The 8,951-nt window shown below is 52.0% G+C and overlaps 1 long non-coding RNA gene across 1 annotated transcript; it reads left to right on the plus strand.

The window, feature by feature from the left end:
- Positions 1-6: 6 nt before the first annotated feature.
- LOC121657499 lies at positions 7-8,713 on the plus strand. Its single transcript, XR_006013650.1, has 3 exons — positions 7-1,456; positions 3,347-3,539; positions 7,402-8,713. It is a non-coding gene; the product is annotated as an uncharacterized LOC121657499 (long non-coding RNA).
- Positions 8,714-8,951: the final 238 nt, after the last annotated feature.

Here is an 8,951-nt window from a genome sequence, read left to right on the forward strand (position 1 = left end):
TGGGATGCAGGGCTGGGATATGGGATGCAGGATCCAGGATCCAGGAGCAGGGACCCACAGGGATGTGGGATACAGGGCAGGTTGGGATACAGGATTTTCCCACAGGATTGGAGGCAGGGGGAGAAGGGAAGGAAAACCCAGGAATTCCAGCAATTCATGGATTTAACTGGATGGGGTTTGCATGGATCCAGCAGAGCCTGGTTCCTGTCAGGGAGGTTTTTTGGGAATCAAATCCCACCAGTTTGGATCAGACTGGTGTTACCAGGCTGGAATTCCGGCTGTTCCCCATCCCCCCGAAAGCCAATTCCATGGAAAACCCCCCAAAATCCCACCCCAGGATCCTTTTTTGTTTGGGGAAAAAACACCGGGACAAAGTTTTGGAGTCACCCATCCCTCAATGCCCGGAAATCCGGGACAAAACCAACCCAAACCCCGGTGTCCCACTCCAGCTCCTCCATTTCCCCCCTCACGAGGAGTTTTCCATGAAAAACCGAAACACCAGGAGTCAGAAATTCCCAAATCCATCGTTGCAGGATGACCCAATCCAGGACTTTTTCCCAGCCCAATCCAGGACTTTTTCCCAGCCCAAAGTCTGGCTCTTCCCATCCATTTTTCCATGGAAAAACCGTAACCTCCACATTCCCAAAATTCAGCTTTCCCAGCATTCCCGCTTTCCTTAGCCGAGGGCTTTTTCCATGGTTGAAAGCTCCCATTGGATGGGAGTGACCCCTGGATGAGGCAGGGGAGGATTTTAGGGAAGTTGGGAATTCTTTCCCAAAGATTTCGCGGCTCCGATGCCTCCTTGGAAAACAAAACGAAACCGGGATTTCAAAAATTCCCACATTTCCACTCCTTCCCAATGGGAATTTCAGCCCTGGCTGCACAACCTCCGCCCGGAGCCACGATCCAGTGGGAGAAGGATAAACGGGAATAACTCAGAACGCTGCGAGCCGGATTTGTGATCCGAAGGCGAAGCTTCCTTGGCAGCCTCCAGATTCCGCGGGCAAATCCCGGGAGCAGCTCCCGGCCCATCAGGCGGCTCCCAGGACATCGAGGAGACAGGGAGCGACGGAAATGGTGGGATCCGTGTCCGGCTCGCTCCGATTTCTCCCGGCTTTTAATTCCCTGTGAATCCAACAGCTGGTGAGAGCTCCCTTGGAATGCCCCAGGGAATTCCCGGCCTCGGGAAGGGCGGGAATGATGCTCCTGCCTCATCCGGGCGCATCCACCAGGGCGATTATTCCCAATGTTTTCATAAAGAAGGATTTTCCCGCTGCCCCTTGCAAAGCCAGATCCCTTCCCTCCCTAAAAAAACCAATCCCTGTTTTCGGACGGAGCTGGCGCCCTCCCGTCCTTCCCAGATTCCCGAGGGATTGATCCGGCCTGGAAAACCAGGTGCAAACCTGATTCCTGCAGTCCTTTGGGAGCAGCCGGAATCCAGGGCAGCGCATTCCGGGTGAGTCTCCTCCACCCGCCCTCGGCCATGGGAATTTGGGCCAAAAAAAGGCTCCCGAAGGGAGAATTTCCCAGTTTGGTTCTTTTTTCCCGACCTTTCCAGAACAAATCCAGGTGCTAAATCCCAAATTAGAGAAGAAAACCCTGAATTCAGGGAAGAAGTCCCGAATTTTGGGAGAAAGTCCCAAATTCAGGGAGAAAGCCCCAGATTTAGGGAGGAAATCCTGAACTGTGGGGAGAAAGTCCCAAATTTTGGGAGGAAATCCCAACTTCAGGGAGAAAGCCCCAAACTGGAGGAGAAAGTCCCAAACTGCGTAAGAAAATCCCAAATTTAAGGAGAAAATCCCGAATTTGGGGGGTAAAATCCCAAATTTAGGGAGAAAATCCCAAATTTAGGGAGAAAATCCCAAATTTGGGGGGTAAAGTCCCAGATTTATGGAGAAAGTCCCAAATTGGGTAAGAAAATCCCAAATTTAAGGAGAAAATCCCAAATTGGAGGTGGAAATCCCAAATTTAGGGAGAAAGTCCCAGATTTAGGGAGAAATGCCCGAATTTGGGGGGTTAAATCCCAAATTTAGGGAGGAAATCCCGAATTTTCGGGAGGAAGTCCCAAATTTAAGGAGAAAGTGCCAAATTTGGAATAATCGGGAATTTATTCTGGAGCGTCGCCCTGGGAAATGAATCCCGGGGTGGGGGAAGGTTGGATGGAGCATCTCCTCGGATAAATTCCAGGGATTTTTGAGCAGGGCAATCCCTCCTGGAATGGGGTCTGGGAACCAAAGAATTGGGAGGATTGGGATGGAAAATCCACCGGTGACCAAAAACCGGGAAAGGCAGCAGGAAAATCCAAGAGTGGGAGCGAGGAAAGGCCAGGAATATCCCTGTACTCCCGGAGCTGAGCTCCAGCTTCCAGAAAAATCCCAGGAGCTGGGAAAAATTGGGGAATTGGGAGGGGAAAGAAGGGAAAACTTGAGGCTCGAAATGAATTTGGAATTTTAACGGGAATTTCCTTGGAATTGAGGGGGTGAAGGATGGAGTCGGAGCCAGGTCGGAGCTGCCCATGAATTCCCACGGGATTTTTTGGGATCGAGGCGGTTCTCTGGTGGCTTTGGCATGGAGAAGCCTGGAAAAAAAGTGGGAAAAGGGGGAAAGAATTCCCCATTCCAAAGAAGGTGAGGGATGAGGAGGAGTCAGAGCTGAGCCTCAAAATTCCTGCCCGGATGAGAGAAGTGGATTTGGGATTTCCGCGGGATTTGGGATTTCAACACCGATTTGGGGAGTCAGGAATAATCCCGATTTATCCTGCAGGGATCCAGGAGGTCGGATGGGAACAGGGGGTTGGTTTTTTGGGAAGAAGGGTTGGAAGCGCTGCTTTGGGAATGTTTAGGGATAAAATGGGATCGGTGCCTGGGTGTGGAATTTTTGGGATGGACGGGAAGGATGGGGAATCCCAAGCCTGGTTCTGCAGCGCTGGCACTAAAAATTCCCAAAAATTCCCCAAAATTCCCAAAAATTCCCAGAAAATCAAAAAAATTCCACAAAAAAATTCCATAATCTCCTCATTTCATGCTCAGGGCCACTTCCACAGGGGAAATTTCCAGTGCAAATCCCGAAAAAACCTGACTGAGGCTCGGGACAATGGGAAAAACCCCTTGGAGCATTTGCCAGCCCCAAATCCACCCCATGGAATCCTCTCCCATCCAGACGGACACAGGGAAAACCCCTTGGAAAAGCGGGGACGGCTCCGCACTGCTCCAAAGCTGCTCCCCCCAAAAAAGTGGGATTTTAGGATATTTCGGGCATTTCGTGGGAGCATCCCTGGCTTTGCACCGGTTCCTCCTTCCTGCCACTTGTTTTTCCTGGTTTTTCATGGAATCTTCTCCCTCTGCAGGTGACGCCAGGTCCCCGAGCCCGGCCCTTGCTGCCCTCTCATCCCGGAGATCTCCGGGATTTTTTTCCGGATGTCCATCCCGATCCTTCACTTCCCAAGGCCTGCCAGGTCCTCTTTGTGTCCAGCGCCTCGCTCCGCCCACGCTGGAGCTTCCAGGAGCCTGATCCCGGATTTTTCCTGGATATTTCCATAGGTAACAGGACAACGCATCCATTTTTCCATGGGAAAATCACTCCTAAAAGGGTTTTCCTTGGGAATTCAGGGGGTTCCTGCCCTGAGCGCTGGAACATTCCCAAACTGGGAATGCCGCTGGCAGTGGGAGCTTTTCCAGCTCCACCTCTGTCCCTTCCCGACCTCTGCTCCTGCCCTAAACCTTGGGAAGAGCCAAGGCTGGGAGGGATAAATGGGATTGGACAGGTGCCTGGAGCCGCCAGGAATGCGGCAGGAGCGGATCCGGTGGGATTCCTGCGCCTGGCACCGGGATGAGCGGCTTTTCCGCACGTTTCCCGCCCCAAAGGCTCGGGAGCAAACACAGCCGGGGCTGCTCGAACAGCGACGCCGCCGGACGGATCCCGGGATATTGACACTCCTGGAAAAACAATCCCACCTTCCCAGCTGGCACCTCCCGGCACGGCTCATCCCCGATTCCCAAATTCTGCTCCGTCCCACATTCCCGGCTTGGGAATTTCCCATTGAGGAATTCCTCCCAAATCCACAGCCCGGAGGGGTCAATCCGCTTTCTTTGGGAATTCCAGAGCCTGGAGGATTGTTCTGCTTTCTTTGGGAATTCCAGAGCCTGGAGAGGCCAATCCTCTTCCTTTGGGAATTCCAGAGCCTGGAGGGATTGATCCACTTCCTTTGGGAATTCCAGAACCCGGAGGGATCAATCCACTTCCTTTGGGAATTCCAGAGCCTGGGGGGGCTGATCCGCTTCCTTTGGGAATTCCAGAGCCTGGAGGGATCAATCCGCTTCCTTTGGGAATTCCAGAGCCTGGAGGGGCTGATCCGCTTCCTTTGGGAATTCCAGAGCCTGGAGGATTGTTCTGCTTCCTTTGGGAATTCCAGAACTCGGAGGGATCAATCCGCTTCCTTTGGGAATTCCAGAGCCTGGAGGGATCAATCCACTTCCTTTGGGAATTCCAGAGCCTGGAGGATCGATCCGCTTCCTTTGGGAATTCCAGAGCCTGGAGGATCGATCCGCTTCCTTTGAGAATTCCAGAGCCTGGAGGATCGATCCGCTTCCTTTGAGAATTCCAGAGCCTGGAGGATCGATCCGCTTCCTTTGGGAATTCCACAGCCCAGAGGGATCCGTGGGTTTGAGGCTCATTCCCAAAGTTGTCAATGGGATTTTCCTGTTTGGTGGGATTTTCCCATCCTGGAGTATCGTTATTCCTTGGAATAAAAAAGGTGGATTATGGAAGCGCTGCCAGCAGCCCGAGCTACTGCAGCAGGAGAGCTAAAAATCCTTGGATTTGACCCAAATTGGAGACATTTCGGTCAATTCCCGGCCATCCGTGGAAGAAAAAGGAGCTCAGGATGGGGCTGGGAGCAGCGCCTCAGCGGGTGAATATTCCCAGAGAGAATTCCCAGGAAGGAAAAGCTCCAAGGCCTCAAAATGGGGATTTGGGACGCCTGAGCAGGCCGGAGCCAAATTCCAGGTTTTGAGCAGGAGGAGGGGAAAGGGGATAAATCCCACTGCCCCTCAGCCCCGAGGATCCTTCCCAGGATTTGCCAGGGAAAATGGGGATAAAGGATTTTGGAGGAGACGTCGGTTCAGCGCCGCTCCTCGGGAATTTGGGAATCGCTGTCAAATCCTGCCCTGATCCTCCCATCCCAGGGCCTTCCCGTGATCCCAGCTTCCCATCTTTCCATCTTTCCACCTTCCCATCACTGCGGGAGCAGCCGGAGCAGGAGCTGGGATGTGAAACATCCGTGCGGCAACGTCGGAATTCCCGCGGGATGAATCCCGCTCCCATCTCCAGGAGAATCCGGGCACCTCCTGCTTCATTAAGTCCGTAGAAAGCAGCGTTTGGATCCCAGCACGGAATCCTTGGAGCTGGAAAATCCCACGTGGAGTTTCCCATTCTGTCTGCTCCGGCTCCCGGCAGCTCCAGGGTGAGGAAAAGTGGGAATAAGGCAGGAAAAACAAGATCCTGATTCCCGCGTGTTTTCCCGTCCGTATTTTCCCCCTCTTCCCATCCCTGCTCCACCTCCCGGAGCTGGGAGCGGGATGAGCTGGGGATTGCGGATCCCGGGAAAGGAATTTAATAAATATGGAAATGGCTGCTCCTCGGGCAGGAGAGGGATGGGAAGAGGCTGGAATGAGGGATTGAATCCATCCGAACACCTGGAGAAGAGCTGGAGGAAGGGGGGCTGGAAAAAACAGGCGGGAAAAGGGATCCGAGGGCGACAGGGAAGATTTTCTTGGAAAACGGATCCAAACCACTGCACACGGGAAGGGAAAAACACCTAAATTGGGAAAACAGATCCCAAATCCAGAAAATGGATCCCAGATCCACAAAATAGATCCCAAAATACATCCCGGACTCAGACAATATATCCCAAATCCATAAAGTAGATCCCAAATCCAGAAAATAGATCCTAAATCCACAAAAATCTATCAGAAATCCAGAAAATAAATTCCAGGTCCAGAAAATATCTCCTAGATCCAGAAAATAGATCCCAAATCCAGAAAGTGGATCCTAGATCAGCAAAATAGATCCCAAATCCAGAAAAGATATCCCGGATTCAGAAAATAGATCCCAAATCCACAAAATAGATCCCGAATCCAAAAAATAGATCCGAAATCCATAAAATATATCCCAAATTCAGAAAATGGAACCCAGATCTGCAAAATAGATCCCAGATCCAGAAAAGACATCCCAAATCCACAAAATATCTCCTAAATCCACAAAACAGATCCCAAATCCACAAAATGCGGTCACATTCCAATCTTTTCTCCAGTGAAGTTTCCCGCAGGGATTTTTCCAGCCTCCCGATTCCTCATCTTTCCCCCATCCCACATTTCTCAGGTCCGGAATTCCCCTCCTCCAGGCTCTGCTGCTGGAGAAATAAATCCAGCCTTGGCCGGGGCCCTTCGGAGAGGAATTTTTCCAGGACAGGCAGCTTTGGGAATGTTTCCCCCAAAGGAATAAATCCTGGTTTTCCCCCCGGAGAATTCCTTGGTGTTTTAGCAGGAGTGCACCGGAGCTTTTCCCAATTTTCCAGCCCCAAAAGCTCCCCAATCCAAGGAAAATCGGCATCCCTATAAAAGGTCGGAATAGGATCCGTGGGGATGGGAACACAGCCCTGGAATGGGAGCGACGTGGGAGAAGCCCCATTTTGCAGCCCGCAGGGTTCAGATCCTAAAAATCCTTGGAAAAGAGCCAGAATTCCCAAGGAATGTCAGGGATGGGACAGGAGGGGTTGGGGCAGCACAGCTCAAGCCGTGGCCTTGGCAGCCAAAATTTGGGAATGGGAAAGGATGGAATTGACCTTAAAGGATGTGGAAGAGTAGCCAGATCCAGAGGAAAATCGGGAACTTTTTTTTCCCCAGAGTAAAAAGTGGGAAAAAAGTGATTTTCCATAAAATTTGTTCCAAAATCCATGAATTTAGTCAATAATGACTTTGGAGCTTCTGATCCTCTCCCGGCCTTGGAAAAACGGGAGCTGGAGCTCCAGGTTTTTCCTGCTTTTGAGCAAATCCAACAGGAATAAATCAAAGCCAGGAGTGGGAAGGAGAAGGAAAAAGGGAAAGATCCCGACCTGGCTCCCCCTGGGATGAATCCAAGAGAGTTGGGACCCCCTGGCTTTGATGGAACCGATATCCAAGAGAAAATCCTACTTTTCCAGAGGTTTTGGAACCTTTCAGAGGAGGCTTTGCCCTCCTGGAGCTCGGAGTCTCTCGGAATTCCGGGCACATCCGCGGCCTTTCCTGGCACACCAAGGTTCCCTCCAGCCTCGGGCTGGATCGGGAGATATTCCAAGGAGGTAAAGGACCTGGAGGAATTGGCAGGAAAGGGATTTTTAGCCAGGATTTTCCTTTTGCTTCCCAGATTTCGGAGCTCTTGGGAGATCCGCAAAGACATCCCCTCTCCCAGGGGACATCGGAACAGGACGAGGAGTCACCAGCAGGAATATCCATCCCGGGATGTTCCTGCTCCTTCAAAGCAAAACCTTCTCCCAGGAGCTTTTCCAGCTCCAAAAACCGGAGAGGGAAACATTCCAGCTGGAAGAGGCGGGGATGAAGGACGGAGCGAAAAGCGGGAGACGAGCAGCGGAATTCGAATGAAAATTCCTGGATATCAAAGGGAAGCAAAACCCCAGCAAATCCCAAATCCTCCGGCGTTTGCTTGGAATGCTGCCAGGAGAAGGAGCTTAGGAAAAGGCCACGGAAGGAGCTGCCCCCTCCGCATTCCGGCGCCGTTCCCGAGGCCTCGGAGCTCATCGTTCCCGATCTGGCTCCGTGGCTGCGCTGGCAGCGGGAGGCGAGGAACTGGAATTAAATCGGGATGTGGAAGAGTTCCTGCTCCGTGTCCACGAAGGAGGAATCGGTGGGAATTGCCAGGCTGGGAATGTCAGGGATGGGGGAAGGCGGCTGTTTTTAGGGCAGGGAGGTAATTCCAGGGAAATCCAACATTTTCCAGCTCAAAATCCAGCTGGGAGCACCTTCTCCTCGTTAGGAATCCAACCGGCACCTTTTTCCCACAGAAATCCTGGGAATTTCAGGAATGGCCCAAACTCCACCTGCAAATCCCAACCAGAGACTTGGGAAAGGGTGGAAAATCCACGGAATACCTGGGAATGACCTTGGAGACGTTGGCAGACAAAAAATCACCCGGAAAACAGGGTTGGGTCGGAATTCCCAGCCCTCTGGAGTAGCTCAAATCCATCCAGGAGCAAGGGACGCGGTGAGCTGGATGAGAAGCTTTTCCTGCAGCCAACATTCCAAAGAATTCCTGGAATGAGCCACCCCCACCCCACCCCGGCAAATCCCATGGGTGACTCCAGGAAGTCGGTCCAGATCCGGCCACTCCACGTCCCGAGGGATCACCTTTCCCAAGGCACAGAGATGGGAAGGAGCTGAGGAGATCCCGGATCTCCCAGGATTCGATCCTGGGAAAGAGCCGGGAGCTCCGAAAGGCTGGAAAAGAGGAGAGGAAGAGGCAGAAGGAGCCGGTTTTAGGTGGAAAATCGGCTGGAATGTCCGGCCTTGGAGCTTCACCGCAGGACAGGACTCGCCTCGGATCCGTTCCAGGAGGAATTTCTCCATCCTGGGAACGTTCGGCTGGCGGGAAGCTCCGGAATCGTTATCTCCCCCACGATTTAATTAAAGTCTGGCATTAATGACACAATGGCCGCTAATTAATTTAATTAATTTAATTCATTTAATTCTTTTAATTCTTTTAATTCTTTTAATTCTTTTAATTCATTCTCACTCCGCAGGAGATCTGGGAGGGTTCGGGGATTTTGGGGGTTTTAGTTGGGAAGCGAAATGGAAATTCCAGCCCGGGAAGCGCGGGGGGGGTTGGGAAAAAATGGGATTTGGGAATGCGTGGGGAGCATCCAGCTGTGCCCAGGCAGGACGGGGAACTGGGAATACCAG

The sequence above is a fragment of the Corvus kubaryi genome, unplaced genomic scaffold (genome assembly GCF_017639235.1).
Source record: "Corvus kubaryi isolate FWS band 111438036 unplaced genomic scaffold, C.kubaryi_AGA036_p1.0 split1-37344, whole genome shotgun sequence".
Classification (NCBI taxonomy): Eukaryota; Metazoa; Chordata; class Aves; order Passeriformes; family Corvidae; genus Corvus; species Corvus kubaryi.